This window comes from Pelophylax lessonae (assembly GCF_965119305.1).
Source record: "Pelophylax lessonae genome assembly, chromosome: 1".
NCBI classification, from domain to species: Eukaryota; Metazoa; Chordata; class Amphibia; order Anura; family Ranidae; genus Pelophylax; species Pelophylax lessonae.
In genome coordinates, this window is record NC_138768.1 from 215,442,743 (window position 1) to 215,460,042 (window position 17,300).

Here is a 17,300-nt window from a genome sequence, read left to right on the forward strand (position 1 = left end):
ATAGAGATGCATGAGGCATCTGTTCAGATCCGCCTGAAAAAGTGACATGCGGATTTAACGGTCCGCATCTGTGAAAGGGGCCTTATGGTTGTACTCACTTTTGTTGCCAGCGGTTTAGATATTAACCACTTCAATAACGGGCTTTTTCACCCCCTTCCTGCCTAGGCCAATTTTCAGTTTTTAGAGCTGTTGCATTTTGAATGACAATTGTGCCGTAATGCAACACTGTACCTAAACCAAATTTATGTCATTTTTTCCCACAAATAGAGCTTTCTTTTGGTGGTATTTGATCACCGCAATGTTTTTCTTTTTTGCTAAACAAATAAAAGAAGACCGAAAAAAAAAAGGTTTTTTGTTTGTTATACAATCTTGTAAATGGATACATTTTTTTTCCTTCACTGATGAGCACTGATGAGGCCGCACTGACAGGCACTGATGAGGAGGCACTGATGAGGAGGCACTGATGAGGAGGCACTGATGAGGAGGCACTGATGAGGAGGCACTGATGAGGAGGCACTGATGAGGAGGCACTGATGAGGAGGCACTGATGAGGAGGCACTGATGAGGTAGCACTGATAGGTAGCACTGATAGGTAGCACTGATAGGTAGCATTGGTGGGCACTGATAGGCTGCATTGATGAGCACTGATAGGTGGCACTGATATGCGGCACTGGTGGGCATTAATGGGCACTGGTGGTGGCACTGATAGATGGCAATGATGGGCACTGATGGGGAGGGCACTGGCGGGCTCCCTGAGCCCTGATTGCCATCCCTGGTGACCATGGGGGGCATCCCTGGGGTCATGGGTGGGCATCCCTGGTGGTTCTAGTGGCACCCCCCCCCCCCAAGGGTCTGCACTGGTAATCAATTTTTTTTACCGAGATCGGAGATGCGGTGTGTCAGAGTGAAACACCGCAGCACCGATTCCCCCCCCCCCCCCAAGGGGGCACGCAGAGCGCATTATCCTGCCGCCGTCATATGACGTCTGGTCAGGATAATGTAACCACCTTCCTGCCGAATTTGCTAATAGGGTGGGCGGGAAGTGGTTAATGGCTGTGTGTTGAGTTATTTTGAGGAGACCCCAAATTGACACTGTTATACAAGCTGTACATTCACTACTTTACATTGTAGCAAAGTGTCATTTCCTCAGTGTTGTCACATGAAAAGATATAGTAAAATATGTACAAAAATGGGGGGGGGGTGTACTCACTTTTGTGAGATACTGTGTGTGTATATCGATCTATCTGTATGTATATGCGTGTGTGTATTAGTGATCGATACCGATATTTTGGCCATCGCATATGGGTATCGACCGATATTGGCAGATATTTTTGCACATTTAAAATTTTGCAAAATAAACACAAATTCCGACACAAATCTGTTACTGAACATGTAAATCTTTATTAACATTTTTAACATTATGGGCTCGTTATTCACACCTTAACTGCATGAAAACTGACAGGAAAACTTAAATTTCAGGGACATTTCTCATCATATGATTGTGCATAATGCATAGTAAACTGCTGCAGTAGTGCACTCACTCACTGCAATAATTTTAAATCACTGCTGCAGTGCAGTCAGTGCAAAATTGCTAGAAAAAAAGCTAGACAACAGCTACACAGTAGATTAGATTGGAGTCAGTGGACTACCTCTGCAGTAGCGCACTCACTGCAACTACTGCAGTCAGTGCAAATCTTGAAAAAAAAGCTAGGCAACAGCTAGACAGTGAATTGGAGCCAGTGGACTATCTCTGCAGTAGGGCACTCACTGCAACTATTGCAGTCAGTGCAAAACTGATAGAAAAAAGCTAGACAACAGCAAGACAGTGGATTGGAGTTTGATTGGAGTCGGACTACTGCTGCACTTCCTGCAATGATTTACTGCAGTCAGTGCAAAACTGCTAGAATAAAGCTAGACAGTGGATTGGAGTGGACACTATTCTTTTCAATACTCCCAGTTAAGTAGAACAATATTATACTGCAGAAAGCAGAACATTTCAGTATATCCATGGTCATCTGTTAAAGGTCTTTTGTTTTGTTCATATAATGCTGCCATTTCATAAACATGCTCAGGAGGAGAGGAGGACAGAGGAGCAGAGAGAGAGAAGTATCTTCTAGCATGGGAAGCAAGTCATTTGTAGCGTGCCTTATTTTCTTTCCACCACTGAAGAAGATCACGTCTTCTGTCAATTATACTGGTTCCTTCAAATAGAGATGAAGGGAGAGGAATTGCAGTAGTGAGGTGGAAAAATATTTTTTGTAAAACGTATATACTGTAATAATCGTTATCTAAAAAGCCAAAATAAAGCATAATATATCTTTTAAGATAAAAAGGATGTAATGTAGTATGTACAGATACAAGTAATGATCCAGTGGGGCATATATAGCCAGGAACTGGTATGTAAAGGCAAACCTGTCTTGCCTTTCAACATTGCTGGTCCCGTCCAAACTTTGCGTGTTATGGTGGGCATACCCATGAAGCGGTGTTCGGGGTCTGGGTGCCATAGAAATGGACCGCAGCCCTGTACCTGTATAGCATCCTGTAACTAACTGCACTGTCTGCATCACATGCCAAGGTATGTTCTGAAAGCAGGATCCAGTGCCTAAGGCATTAACGCTTTAGGCTGGCCCCACTGCTTGCAGGATCCAGGTATGGTTCCCAAGATGCACATGAAGAATAACCAGTCTGGAGTCTACTAGTGTCACCCAAGGCAATAAGCAGTTGGATCTTGATAGAAGCGTTAGTTGAAGCAGTAAAGAAAAATAAAAAAAGGCTCAGAAAACTTCACAATAGGAGCAGTCTGCAATAAAGAGGAAGACAGAACTCTTCTTACAGATCCTGTGCTCTGTGCAGCCACAGCACCCCCTTGTCTCTGCCTTCCCTGGTCTCAGCGTTCGGCTGACTCCCGACCCTGCTTCCCAGCTCTGCCCCTGCTTCTTCCCTGCAGCAGCACAAGGAGTATATTTATATATACTTGTAGATATAACTGGCCCTTTTAGGCCAACTGTATTGCTGATGCGGTCCTCAATGAAATTTAGTTTGACACCCCTGCACTAGAGGGTGGTTCCAGCAAAGATTTTTGCCAGTGTCCAATCACCTGAAGGTAGCGGCAAATAACCCATGGCTGAGAATCAATTTATGTGTCCTGTACTGTACAATTAAAAAGCAAACAATTATGCATACTGTAGTGCAGTGGTTCTCAAATCCGGTCCTCGGGACCCACTAACAGGCCAGATTTTAAGTATTACCTTGGGGGATGCAGACTAGAATACTGCAATCACTGAGAAGCAAATAAGATCACCTGTGATGTAATTTAGTTATCTTGCAAACCTGGCCTGTTGGTGGGTCCCGAGGACCGGATTTGAGAACCACTGCTGTAGTGGAAGAATCCTTTGTATCTTTTGTCAGCTTTTAATTGCTGTATATAGCCCCATTTCAGAGAATTTTCCTCATATCCCGCATAATGTCCTTGTGAATAGTAACTACCAGGATAGGAAGAAAACTACAAAATGTGGATACCCTTACTTGCTCAATAAGAAAATGTTTTGGCTGGAGTTCAACCTTTAGACGATCAGGCACCTGTGGTTTTTTATTTTTACATTCTGTGTTTCTCTGTTTTTACAGATCACATTCCCAATATCTGATCAGTGCACGAGGACTGCAACTGTGCCACCTTAATTCTGTTTTGAAAGCCTGAGTATGGTTTGTGCCAAAAGCATTGCAGGTATGCACTCTGCTTTATACAGGTCTTTATTTTTAACTTTAGCATAATGTTTGTGTTCTAAAAGTTTATCTAACTCCCCTACTCCTAGGAGCTCATGTACACAGGGCAGTTGAAAACACCTTCTGAATGCTGGAAACTGACAGCTGGACATTGATCGCAAAAAAGGTCCATTTCAAAGCTTTTACATACTGATTTTATGCGAGTTTAGCAGCAGTTACGAGCATTTGAGATTAGGAGCGTTTTTTAAGAATAACCTTAGGAGTCCCTCCCAAATACCCACAATACATGGAAAAACAAGTAAATTACCAATTTCAGCCATTCTGGGAGAGAAGAGAGAGAAGCAGCAGCATTGTGCTTGTAGATAGCTCTTATTTTTTGTGTTTTCACTATGGATCCCATCCTGAGCATGTGTGAGGAAATGCTCCTGATGTTGCTATTGCCGAGACTTCAAAGATGTAGAAAATTGCATAAAAGGACCAGAGTTCGTTGCTACTTGACTCATCCATTGATGCAGGCAACAGCATGTGGTGAAATTTCTGTTTTCTCTATCATCCGTCGACAGATGCAGTCTCATCCCCATGAGCTGAGTGGGTTTATGCTCCTTCCATCAGGAGTAGTCTAGGCAGTAAAATTTGAATACACACGCCCAGGGGGCTGTCCCTTTTTAGGAATAAACTCCCACTGCACAATCCAGCACATCAGTTTGTTTCTGCCTAGAGAAGGAGTAGGACCTAGGTTTCCTGCTGGGACTCCGGTCTCAGTTTTTATTATTTTTTCAGAATATTTTTTTTTTTTATTTATCTTTACTCACTTGCTAGCTAGTGTTCAGGGAAGAATCTGTTCACTGTGCCCAGAAAGGAGGGCAAAGTGTGCCCAATCCTGGACCTCAAGGCTCTGAATCGCTTTGTGCAGGTGCAGAAGTTTTGAATAGAGTCCATTCGGTCAGTGGTGGCATCTTTGAATCAGGGGGATTTTCTGGCTTCCATCAATCTCAAAGATGCGTATCTCCACATCCCCATATTCGAGGGACACCAGCGATTCCTCCACTTTGCGGTGGCAGAGGAGCATTTTCAGATTGTGGCGTTACCCTTTGGTCTCGCCTCGGCTCCCAGAGTTTTTACCAAGGTCCTAGCCCCTGTGCTGGCCTTGTTGCGTCGACGAGGTATCTCCATTGTAGGTATGTGGACGATCTCTTGTTGCGAGCAGTTTACCATTCGGTTCTGCTGGACAATGTCTCATCACCATTCGGACCCTTTAGGAGTTTTGGTGGACGATCAATGTCGCCAAATCTGCCCTGACTCCGTCTGTGCGGGTCACCTGTCTGGGGCTGATCCTCGACTCTGCTCTGGCGAGGATCTTCCTTCCCTTGGACAAGCTTCAGAAGTTGCAAGGGGCGGTCAGGTTGCTAATGGAGGCCGATCAGTCCTCCTGGCGGGCTTGCATGAGGGCCCTGGGTCTGATGGTCTCGACCTTCAAAGCAATCCCGTTTGCTCAGTCTCACACGAGACAGCTGCAGAAAGAGATTTTGTCAAAATGGAACAGAGATCCTCGGTCATTGGACCAGAAGATTTGATTGAGCCATCTCACAAAGTTTGCTCTCTCTTGGTGGCTCCAATCGCCTGTCCTATGCCAAGGCAAGTCCTTCCTGCCGGTGTTTTGGACGGTGGTCACCACGGAGGCTAGCCTGTCAGGCTGGGGTAGATTGCTGGGGAAGCTCTGTGCCCAGGGAACTTGGACAACAGAAGAGTCTATCCTGGAGCTGAGAGCGATCAAGCTCTGCCTGCTTCACTGGACGAGTCGACTACGTGGCTCTCCGGTTCGGGTCCAGTTGGACAATGCCACAGCCGTGGCTTACATCAATCATCAAGTGGGGCACCTGGAGTGCCCTGGCTGCCAAGGAGGTGGCCGAGATTCTGGTATGGGTGGAACACAATGTTCAGGCTCTTTCCGCGGTCCACAGCCCGGGTGTGGAGAATTGGCAAGCACATTACCTAAGTCGTAAGGTGTTGGATCAGGGGGAGTGGTCCCTGAGTCGTCAGGTGTTGGATCAGGGGGAGTGGTCCCTTTCATCTCCTTTGTGCCCGGTGGGGGACTAAGGAGGTTGATCTGTTCGTGTCTTGCCTCAACAGGAAAGTTCAGAGGTTTGTGGCCAGGTCTCGGGATCCTCTAGCCTACGCCACAGACGCACTGGTGGCTCATTGGGGTCGGTATTGCCTGTTATATGCCTTCCCTCCGCTCGTTCTCCTGCTGAGTTTTCTTCGCCGGGTGGTGATGGAAGGCATATTCCGGTCATTCTGGTGGCTCCAGACTGGCCTCTGTGGTCTTGGTACGCAGAACTGGTAAAAATGGTCGTAGATCCTCCATGGCATCTTCCTCTGTGGGAAGATCATCTATCTTAAGGACCAATCTTCCATCCTGCTTTACGGTCGCTGGCTTTAACGGCTTGGCTGTTGAAAGCAAGGTGTTGAGGGACAGAGGTCTCTCTAATTCGGGGATTCCTACCCTTTTGAAGGCCAGGAAATCGACCTCTAGGAAGATCTATTATCGTACGTGGAAATCATACATTTCATGGTGTGAATTGCTGCAGCTGCACCCTCGCTCTTTTTCGATAGCTAGGGTTCTGGCCTTTTTTGCAAAAAGGGGTTAAGCAGCGCTTGGCGTTGGGGACTATCAAGGGCCAGGTGTCGGCCTTAGCTATTTACTTCCATTGTCCATTGGATACTCGCCTTCATTCAGGGGGTGCGTCATCTGGCCCCTCCGAGGAGATCCCCGTTGCCTCTGTGGGATCTTATTCAGGATTTGTCTGTTCCTCAAAAGCCTCCTTTTGAGAATATTAGGGAGATTTCTCTGCTTTCTTTGTCACAGAAGGTTGCCTTCCTAGTAGCTGACACGCAGTCTCTAAATTGGCGGCGTTTTCCTGTCTTTCATCTTATTTGGTGGTCCACCAGGATAAAGTGATCCTCCGACCTAATCCGTCTTTTCTTCCTAAGGTGGTGTCGAATTTTTACCTGAATGAAGACATTGTGTTGCCTTCCTTATTTCCTAAGCCTAAACATCACAAAGAAGTTGCATTGCACTCGAATGTGGTTCGGGCGATAAGAGTTTATCTGACAGTTACTGAGTCCTTCAGGAAGTCGGATTCTCTTTGTCCCTCCGGACGGTCCTCGCAAAGAATTGGCTGCGTCCGCTGGGACCATTTCGAGATGGATCAAGCAGACTGGGGTTCAGGCTTATTCAATCAAGGGTCAGGTTCCTCCTTTCCCTGTGAAGGCGCATTCTACTGGAGCGCTGAGTGCCTCTTGGGCTTTTTGCCATCAGACCTCTGTTGTACAAGTTTGTAAGGCAGCGACTTGGTCGTCTGTGCATACCTTTACCAAATTTTACAAGGTTGATTTGTTGGTATCTTGGGATGCCTCTTTTGGCCGCAAGGTTTTGCAGGCTGCTGTTTCATAAGAGAATGTTTGTTTGTACTTCTCTTCTGGGTCTTTTTTTCTGGGTGAGCTCCTGTTGTTTGGTTGAGCTCCATGTTGCCTGGTTGGCTAAGTTTAGCCTTTTGGAGTTGATGTTACTATCTGGTTGCATTTTTCCCACTCCTCATACCTACACTGCTTTGGGACATCCCACTCTGCTCATGTAGATGAGGCTGTGTCTGTCGACGGACGATAGAGAAAATATGATTTTTGTAAGATCTTACCGTAAAATCTTTTTCTCTGATGTCCGTCGACAGACGCAGCACCCGCCTCTCTGTTTGGGGTTGGTTCTTTTTGTCTTCACTGCTTTTAAACTAAACTGATGTGCTGGATTGTGCAGTGGGGGTTTATACCTAGAGGGACAGCCCCCTGAGCGTGTGTATTCAAATTTTACTGCCTAAACTACTCTTGATGAGAGGAGGATAAACCCACTCAGCTTATGGAGATGAGGCTGCGTCTGTCGACGGACATCAGAGAAAAGATTTTACAGTAAGATTTTAGAAAAATATTTTTCTCAACATTTTTAGATGTTCAAAAAGTATCAGAAATGTTTTCCCCTTAAACGCTTAGTGTTTACACACGTTTTCATGCCTTTACATGCAGTTGGCGTTTGAAATGCTAGTAAACCACAGTCCTGAAAGTGATTTTTCTGCTTTCAAAAGAAGCCAGTAACCTCAACTGACTCTAAGCTACTATTAACGACTGAGTATGCATGTACACATAAGATAACATTAAGGAGAGTTCAGGGGCTACTAAAAAAAATCACCCAACTGCTCCTAAACGTTCGTTTAGCAGCTACAGTGTACATGAGGCCTATTATTTAGTATGCTGAACCACAGCTGCTTTGCAAACATACTTGGGAAACCATACTTTAAACTTTCTATAAACATTGACTGTGCAGAAACTGACTCATTCCTAGTTTTGGGTTTGCATAGGGGAGGAGAAATTGTTTGGCAGATGTGTGACTTTTGCATATCATGATTTTGTTTGTGTGACTTGGCGTAAGAAAAGATGTGGACTAGACAAAGCAATCTGTTTGCTTTTCCTTCTCAGTAGCTGGATCTTTTTTTTCCCCTTTAAAAAATTGTTGTTTCTCTTTTGTTCATCCTTTCCAGGATTCTGAACCATTGGGATTATATTGCCATCTACAGGAGTAGGACACTAGGCAGAAAAAAGAACTTTGACTACGCCTATGGGCAGTCCTAGGTGGTATACTCCCCCCCCCCCCCCCCCCCCTCTGCTATAGGTCTTCAGTTTTTTTTTCTGCCTAGTCAGGAGTAAGGATCTAGTTCCCTGCCGGGAACTCTGGCCCTATCAATTTTTTTTTCCTTTTTTAAATGGCCTTTTTTGGCCTGTTTTTTTTCTTGCGAGTTATACAATCAAAATAACAAAGAGTGAACAATATGAAAAGACCGGAGGAAACTCAAACATATAGCCACTCACCCTGCGCTCAAAAAAATATATAAGATAGGCAACTAATTAGTATTGACACAAAGTCTGAGCAGCTGCTATAACAAATAATAATAACAGAGTGAGGTGTTTATAGATTATAAGACCATAGACAAATAAAACTACAACACTAGCAGCGCTGGATGACGGGACATACACAACATCGCAAGTAGTCCTTAGAATAACAATTAAATATATATGATGCACAGTCCAATCCGAGACTCATATGTCTTGGGAGTCCGTCGTTAAGGGAAAGGGAGTGAGGGCACTTGGCTTAGTAACCAGACTTCCACCACCACACGGTGCTCCCCCCCTTATACCAGACACTCACCAGAACCTAGATGAAAACAGACCCTTCAAGCACATCCACCGCTAACCGGATCATAAGCTCCAGGACTTTGGACTGTTAAGCTCTCTCCTTCAAACGTCACTTGGTTCAGATTGCATGTAAATGAACAAAATTGGGGCAACCATAGTGTAATTCCGTAGACAAAAATGTATTGAGCAAAATAACATCACACACTGGGCCCCTCTCCCCTTTAGGTGTCTACTTACAAGAAGCACGTTTAATGAAGGCGTATAGTGAAATACCCGGGATACCACCAATTCCAGAGCGACCTCTAGGAAGATGTCCGGCGTATTCTATATGTATAAAGAGCGACCGTGCACTATAGCTCTGACATGTTTCGTCATAAGGACTTCTTCAAAGAGCCTAAGTGCGCTGCGCGGTCTGTCTCCTTTTTAACTGTACGCCAACGCATGCGCATCAGCGCCATGCTCTGCGGTCTGTCGGAGGTACACACTCTGCGTACACTTCCGGTAACTGTGAGGAGATACCTCACTTCCGCCCAGCACGCCAGTTGCAGAGCTAGCGTCCGCCCGGAAGTGTATCGCTCATATCGGCATATTATACAATCAACTGCTAAACTGTGGGACGGGCTGAATATTCCAAATCCAGTGGTCATCCCAGTCTGGTCAGCGAGCGCACCCAGACCACACCTCCATACTAGGTTAGCTGAAACATAGCCCCACTGGATGGGGCGCTGGCTTGTGAGGTCGCATAAAACCGGGTCTCAGCCTGAGTTGCTCCTGACTGAAAGTCAGCGTTCCTCCTGACCGACAGACCCCCCCATTTACTTACTCCTGAGTCATTCTTTTTCCCTTGTGCGCTGCATGTGAAGCAAGTGCATCCTGGTGCAGTCGGTGCTTCTCTGGTGGGGTGGTGAATCTGGTGGGGTCCCTCCCTCTCTCTGCTGCAGGTTGTGGGGTGCTCTGTTTGCTGGCGATCTGGTGGTGCTACCAGAATGGTGGGGTGTCCCTTTGCAGTGCTAGACATTTTTTGGGGTTCCCCCTCTTTAATAATGGAGGCTCTGGAGCATGTTTCCCCCACGTGACCCCCTCTGAGGCTGGGGGTCCCTTGGGGTCCCAACCATCCATCGATGCACTGACGGCGGTCCTGGTGTCCTTTGTGTCCCAGATGGAGGTGACTTTTGGGAGGTGGGCTAGCAAAAAGCGCCCTTTACCTTACCCTGCCTCATCAGATCTGGAATTTAACTCGACCGCCGTGGATAGGGCCCACCCTGCGGGGTCTGCGGCCACACTCCCTGAATTATCGGATAGTGGTAATGATTCCTCCACACTTGTAGCTGTGCACAAGAAGGCGCTGGTGGATGCACTGATTGTATCTGTGCGTGAAACTTTAAAAATGGAGGATGCAGCTGAAGCTGTGGGGGATGTGGCTGTCCCCTTTGGCACTCAAAAGCAAAAGTGATTCCTTATCCCTCCTTTTTGACAGATTTGTCGCAAAAAGGTGGGAGCGTCCAAAACCCCTTTGTGGTTCTTAAACGCTTTGCAGTGAGGTACCCCTTTGAGGAGTCCCTCCTTAAAAAGTGGACTGTTCCACCGATGGTGGAACCCCTGGGTTTCCAGGTTGAATAAGGAAACCATGATTCCAGTTAAGGAATCACGGGCCTTTTAAAGATCCGGTTGACAGAAAAGCGGAGGCTGTGGCCCGCAATATATGTTCACTGTTGCGGTTTCGGCGCTTAAGCCGGTCTCTACCATTGCCCTGGTGTCGCAAACTGTGACCGACTTGGCTAAACCTTTTTGCCCGTGACCTAGAGGGTGAGCAGCTTCCCCATGCCTTTGCTGAACTGGCGGACCAGTTGGTCCAGTGGCTGCAGTTTATCTGTGATGCCTCTTTGGATGTGGCTCCCCTGATTTCTCGGCAGTGGTACTTAGGTGCGTATTGTGGCTTAAGTGTTGGATTGCGGACCAGACCTCAAAAAAAAAAAACTCTTGGCTGCTTTACCTTTTCAGGGCAATCGCCTTTTTGGGGCTACCCTGGATGACATTGTTAGGAGTTTCACGGGGGTGAAGAATACTTTCTTCCACAGGCTGGAAAGGGTTAGGAACCTCGTCACAGACGTGACCTGTATTTCCCCGCTCACAAGAAGTCTTTTCATTCCTCTAGATCCACTGACAAGGATTCAAAACCTTTCAAGTCCTCCTCGGGAGGTTCCAAGAGGCCCTGGACTGGCAAGCTGAGAGCTGGATTCTCTAGACCCGCAGACAAGGCTCCTTCAGCATGAAGGTGCGCCCTGACCCGTGCCTGGGGTGGAGGGATGTCTTTGCTGGTTTCTGGGCCCATGGACCTCCTTGGTAAACGACAAATGGGTCCACAAAGTGATACTGTCCGGTTACAAGATAGAATTTAGTTCTTGCCCTCCAGAAAGGTTGTTCTCTTCCATTGTGCGTCCGTCCCCGGACCGATTGCAATCTGTCTTTGGGGCGGGACAAAACCTGCTGCTTCAAGGTGTGATTGTCCTTGCTCCAGCCTCGGAATGGTTTTGGGTTTTTTATTCAAACATGTTCACGGTCTCAAAGAGAGAGGGCAAGGTACGTCTAATTCTGGACCTCATGGTCCTTAACTGCTTTGTGAAGGTACAGAAGTTCAGAATGGAGTCCATTCGCACGGTGGTGGCATCCCTACATCAGGGGGATTTTCTTGCCTCTATCAACTTCAAGGCTGCTTACGTGCACATTTCAATATGTGCCCGACACCTGCGCTTCCTCTGTTTTGCTGTGGGAGAGGTGCATTATCAGTTTGTAGCCTTACCTTTTGGTCTCACCTCTGCTCCGCAGGTTTTCACGAAAGTGTTTGGCCCTGATTCTGGCGTTGCTACGTCAGCAGGGGATTTCAATACTGGACTTTCTAGACGTTCTCCTCTTGCGAGCGGAGTCCTCTGCTGCCCAGATGGACGACATGGAGATCATTATACAGAGTTCAGTTGGCTTCTAAATTACCTGAAGTCGGTTTTGATTCCTTCCAGAAAATTGGATTATTGGGGTCTGACTCTGTATTCAGCTTTAGCCATAGTGTCCCTTCCTCTGGACAAACTCCAGAAACTGCATGCAGATGGTCATCCCTCTGGACTTGCATACATGTGCTGGGCCTGATAGTATCTACCTTCGAGGCAGTTCTGTTTGCATAGTTTTATACGAGGTCCCTTCAAAGAGAGAGCCTTGTCCAATTGGACAATCGGATCCGGCTGAGCCGGGAAACCTAGGGGCTCTCTGGTCTGGTGGCTTCGCTCTTTGACAGGGCAAATCCTTTCTCCCCTTGTATTGGACAGAGGTCACCATGGATGCCAGTCTGTCCGGGTGGGGAGGTGTCCTGGGTCTGAGCTCTGCTCAGGGTGTTTGGGCACTGGAAGAGTTCAGACTGCTCATAATTGTCTTGGACCCCTGGGTGATCAAGCTGTGCCTGGATCACTAAACTAATCATTTCCGGGGGCTTCCAGTGTCGATTCAGTCGAACAATGCCACAGCGGTGGCTTATGTCAATCACCAGGGCGGAAAAAAGCTTCTATTGGCAGCCCTGGAAGTAGCCGGCATTCTTCGGTGGGCAGAAAGCTTTATTCTGGCCCTCTCCGACTTATACATTCCAGGAGTAGAAAACTGGCAGGCGGACTATCTGTCGGCAGGCATTGGACCAAGGGGAGTGGTCCCTTCATCCGGACATGTTTCATCAGATATGTCTCAGATGGGCACCCCCGAGGGGGATCTGTTGGCGTCCCAGCTCTACAGAAAGGTACCGAGATTTATGGCAAGGTCACGGGATCCTCTGGCAGGGGCCATCGATGCTCGTCTGATCTACACCTTCCCTCCTCTTAAGCTTCTGCTGTGGCTCTTGCGCAGAATCGAGATCAAGGGGATTCCAGTCATTCTTGCAGTCCCAGACTGGCCTCGCTGGTCTTGGTACGCCAACCTGGTGCGGCTGGTCTCCCACGCCCCTTGGAGACTGCCTCTCAGGGAGGACCTCTTGTTGCAAGGGTCAATCTTCTATCCTGTTTTACAGTCGCTGGCTTTGACAGAAGAGTTTTTTGCCTGGGCTGGTGATTCCAACACTGCTGAAGGCTAGGAAGTCTACCTCCTAGGAAGATCTACCATAGCACATTTGCTGCACAAAATTTAGACCACCCTGTGAAATACTGGGAGATTATAGTCTGATCAGATGAGACCAAAATTGAATTCTTTGGCTGCCATAATACATACCATGTTTGAAGGTCAAATGTAACTGCATATCACCCCAAAAACACCATACCAAAAGTGAAGTTTGGAGGTGGGATGGGATGGGGCTGTTTTTCAGCATACGATACGGGCAAACCTGCCATCTACCAGGATGATGAAGATAAAACGAGGGTGGACATTTCAGCAAGACAATGATCCAAACACAAAGCCAAGGAAACTCTCAGTTGGTTTTAAAAAAGAATAAAGCCGCTAAAATGGCCCAGCCAATCACCTAACTTGAATCAAATAAAAAATCTATCGAAAGAACTAAAGATCAGAGTTCATAGATGGAACCTTCAAGATTTGAAGACAGTTTGTGTGGAAGAATGGGCCAAAATCACATCTGAGCAACGCATGCGACTAGTTTCTCCATACAGGAGGCTTCTTAAAGCTATTGTAGCACCCTACAAGGTAAGTGCTAGGCAAAAGTATAGTGGGCCTTGGATGCCTAACAGCAGGGCCATGATTTTCAGCTGAGCTGTCATGTCTCCCAGGTGTTGCTATTGAGGCTGGGGAGTCTCCCCCCTGGCTCCATGTGTAGGGTTCTCATTGGGCAGTGGAGGAAACCCAATCAGTGGCACATTCAGGCCTGTATCTACCCCAGAAAGGCAGACTCTGCCGCACAAGATTCTGGGAGTGGGTATAAGTCTGAGGGGAACGCATGACGCAGCGTCTTTGGAGGGAAGCAGAGTCCCAGGAGGGAGGGTACAGCTGTCTCTCCTCCTGTCAGAAGGATCGGGTGTCTTGGGTGGCTGCCTGAGAGTCCAGCGAGAGCTGAGCTGCAGAGAGGATCCAGTGTGCCGAGGACCAGTGGAGATAGAGGGGTTCAGTTCCAGGAAAGCATGCCAAGTTTGTGAATACTGTGAATTGCCCCTGAGGGTCTGCCTAGTGTAGAGGGGACCACTCCGGTGAAGGTCCCAGGGATCCAGGAGCCAGCAAGTGTCAGAGGGGTTACCTAGTGAGAGGACCCTGAAGTGTCAGAGTGGGTGCCAGCAGTTGGGCCCTGAAGAGTTAAGTGTACAGTGTTAAGGGTTGCAGCAGCACAAGCAGTTACAAGGAGCTACCTCAGTCAGTGAAGGGCTGGAGGGAGCTATTCACAGGACTTTTGAGCTTGACAGAGTGCCAAGAGTTGAGAGTTACTATAGTCCTGGATATTCTGAGTTGACCAAGGAGTTAAAGTCGAAGTTTCAGCACAGTTCAGCAAAACAGTATTTTCAAGCACCAGGAAGCGTTGGTCGGCATTTAGCTGGCGTCAGGACAGCGCTAACAGGCATTTTTCTACAAAGTGTCCCAGTTAAACCTAGTTGAGCCAGAGGAATATCACACTCATTCCCTTCTCCCATCCCCATCACAAAATAAACAAAACAAACCAAAGATGCCGGATTGGTCATTTTCTCAGCTCTCACACTTGGGTTTTCAACTTAAATGTGTTGGAAGTATTACCGGTAACAATGGCAGACCCACATCAGGCCTAATGCCTGGAAATTCTGCTACACTATCATTACCAAGTATTAAATACATTTTAGTTAGCATGTTCAATACTTTTTCCCTGTGTCATTCCATTTTATTCCACTTTAACTTCATTTCTTAACTTATTTGTTTTGGTTTTGTTGTGTGTATATATAGATTGCTTGGGTTGTTACTGACGTAGTGAAACTTTCATATCAATAGCACCTTTAGAAAAATCTTTACCGAGAAAAATGGTGAAGTGTTCAATACTGATTTTACCTGCTCTATATGTTGTAAGTTACACACAGTACATAGGTGTGTGCTTTTCTATTCTAAACAAGGTAAGGACTTGCATTATATACAGTTGTGCTCAAAAGGTCACATACCCTGGCAGAATTTGATTTCTTGGCCATTTTTCAGAGAATATGAATGAGATCACAAAAACTTTTTCTTTCACTCATGGTTAGTGTTTGGCTGAAGCCATTTATTATCAATCAACTGTGTTTTACTCTTTTTAAATCATAATGACAACAGAAACTACTCAAATGACCCTGATCAAAAGTTTAGGTACCCCAGTTCTTAATACCGTGTATTGCCCCATTTAACATCAATGACCGCTTGAAGTCTTTAGTGGTATTTGTGGATGAGGCTTTTTATCTTCCCAGATGGTAAAGCTGCCCGTTCTTCCTGGCAAAAAGCCTCCGATTCCTGTTCATTCTTGGGCTCTTGCATGAACTGCACGTTTGAGATATCTACATAGTGGCTCAATGATATTGAGGTCAGGAGACTGAGATGGCCAATCCAGAACCTTCACTTTATTCTGCTGAAGCCAATGACAGGTTGCATTGGCCTTGTGTTTAGGATCATTGTCATGTTGGAATGTCCAAGTAGGTCCCATGCGCAGCTTCCGGACTGATGACTGCAAATTTTCTTACAGTATCTTTTGATAGCTTACTGCATTCATCTTGCCATCAATTCTGACCAAATTTCCTGTGCCTTTGTAGCTCGCACATCCCCAAAACATCAGCGATCCACCTCCGTGTTTCACAGTAGGAATGGTGTACCTTTCTTCATAGGCCTTGTTGATTCCCCTCCAAATGTAGTGTTTATGGTTTGGCCTAAAAGCTCAATTTTGGTCTCATCACTCCAAATGACTGTGTCAGAAGGTTTGAAGCTTGTCTCTGTGCTGTTTTGCGTATTGTAAGCTGTATACTTTGTGGCATTTGCGTAGTAATGGCTTTCTTCTGGCAACTCGACCATGCAGCCCATCTTTCTTCAAGTGCCTCCTTATTGTGCATCTTGAAACAGCCAAACCTTCTGTTTTCAGAGAGTCCTGTATTAACACCTGAAGTTATTTGTGGGTTTTTCTTTGCATCCCAAACTGTTTTCCTGGCACTTGTGGCTGAAATTTTAATTGGTCTACCTGACCGTGGTTTGGTTTCAACAGAACCCCTCATTTTCCACTTCTTGATTAGAGTTTAAACACTGCTGATTGGCATTCTCAATATCTTTTTATATCCCTTTTTTGTTTTATACAGCTCAACTACCTTTTCCCGCAGATCCTTTTGACAATTCTTTTGCTTTCCCCATGACTCAGAATCCAGAAACGTCAGTGCAGCACTGGATGAAAGATGCAATGGTCTGTCAGGAGTCCAGAAACCCATTGACCTTTTATACACACACACTAATTAGAAGCAAACCGATCACAGGTGAGGATGGTTACCTTTTTAATAGCCATTCAAACCCCTTTATGTCAACTTGTGTGCATGTTATCGGGCCAAAATCGCCATGGTATGTAAACTTTGGATCAGGGTCATTTGGGTAGTTTCTGTTGTCATTATGATTTAAAAAGAGTAAACACAGTTGTTTGATAATAAATGACTTCAGCCAAACACTAACCATGAGTGAGAAGTTTTTATTATCATTCATATTCTCGTAAAAATGGCCAAGAAATCATAAATTCTGCCAGGGTATGTAAACTTATGAGCACAACTGTACTTTAAGTATAAAAAAAAAAAGTAAAGAAAAAAGGCAACTCTGTCCATTTGTACGTACCCGCATCCACAGCTGTGTATGTATACAGCAGTTGTACTCCACATGGTATACACCAATCAGCTGCAACGTTATGATGACCCACCTAATACTGAGCAGGACCCCCTGTTGCCACCAAAACAGCCCTGACTGCATGGGCGCCACTAGACCTTTGAAGGTATGCTGTGGTTTCTGGCACCAAGCTGTCAGTAGCAGATTCTTTAGGTCCTGTAAGTTACAAGGTGGGGCCATCATGGATCAAACTTGTATTGCCAACTCATGCCTCAGATGCATAGTGGATTGAGATCTGGAGAATGTAGAGGCCAAATCAACACCTCAAACTCGTTCTTGTGTTCCACAAGCCATTCTTGAACCAATTTTGCAGTGTGGAAGGGTGTAATGTTCTGCTGAAAGAGACCACTTCAATCGGGGAACACGGGCAGCAACAATGTTTAGTTAGCTAGTACTTGTCAAAGTAACATTCACATTAATAGCAGGGGCAAGTTTCCCATCAGAACAATGCCTAAAGCATTACATTGCCTCCGCCAGCTTGCCTTCATCCAATCCTGCATCCCATCCTCTTCCCCCATGTAAGCGATGAGCAT

The 17,300-nt window shown here is 46.2% G+C and overlaps 1 protein-coding gene across 4 annotated transcripts in view; it reads left to right on the plus strand.

Annotated features, from left to right (window-relative positions):
• Positions 1–17,300, plus strand: part of TAOK3 (TAO kinase 3) — a 591,636-nt gene that overhangs the window by 159,764 nt on the left and 414,572 nt on the right. For all 4 annotated transcript variants that reach the window (XM_082255475.1, XM_082255477.1, XM_082255478.1 and 1 more), the window contains exon 2: positions 3,625–3,724. The gene's annotated coding sequence lies outside the window, so the exon portion shown is untranslated. The remainder of the gene's footprint in view (positions 1–3,624; positions 3,725–17,300) is intronic.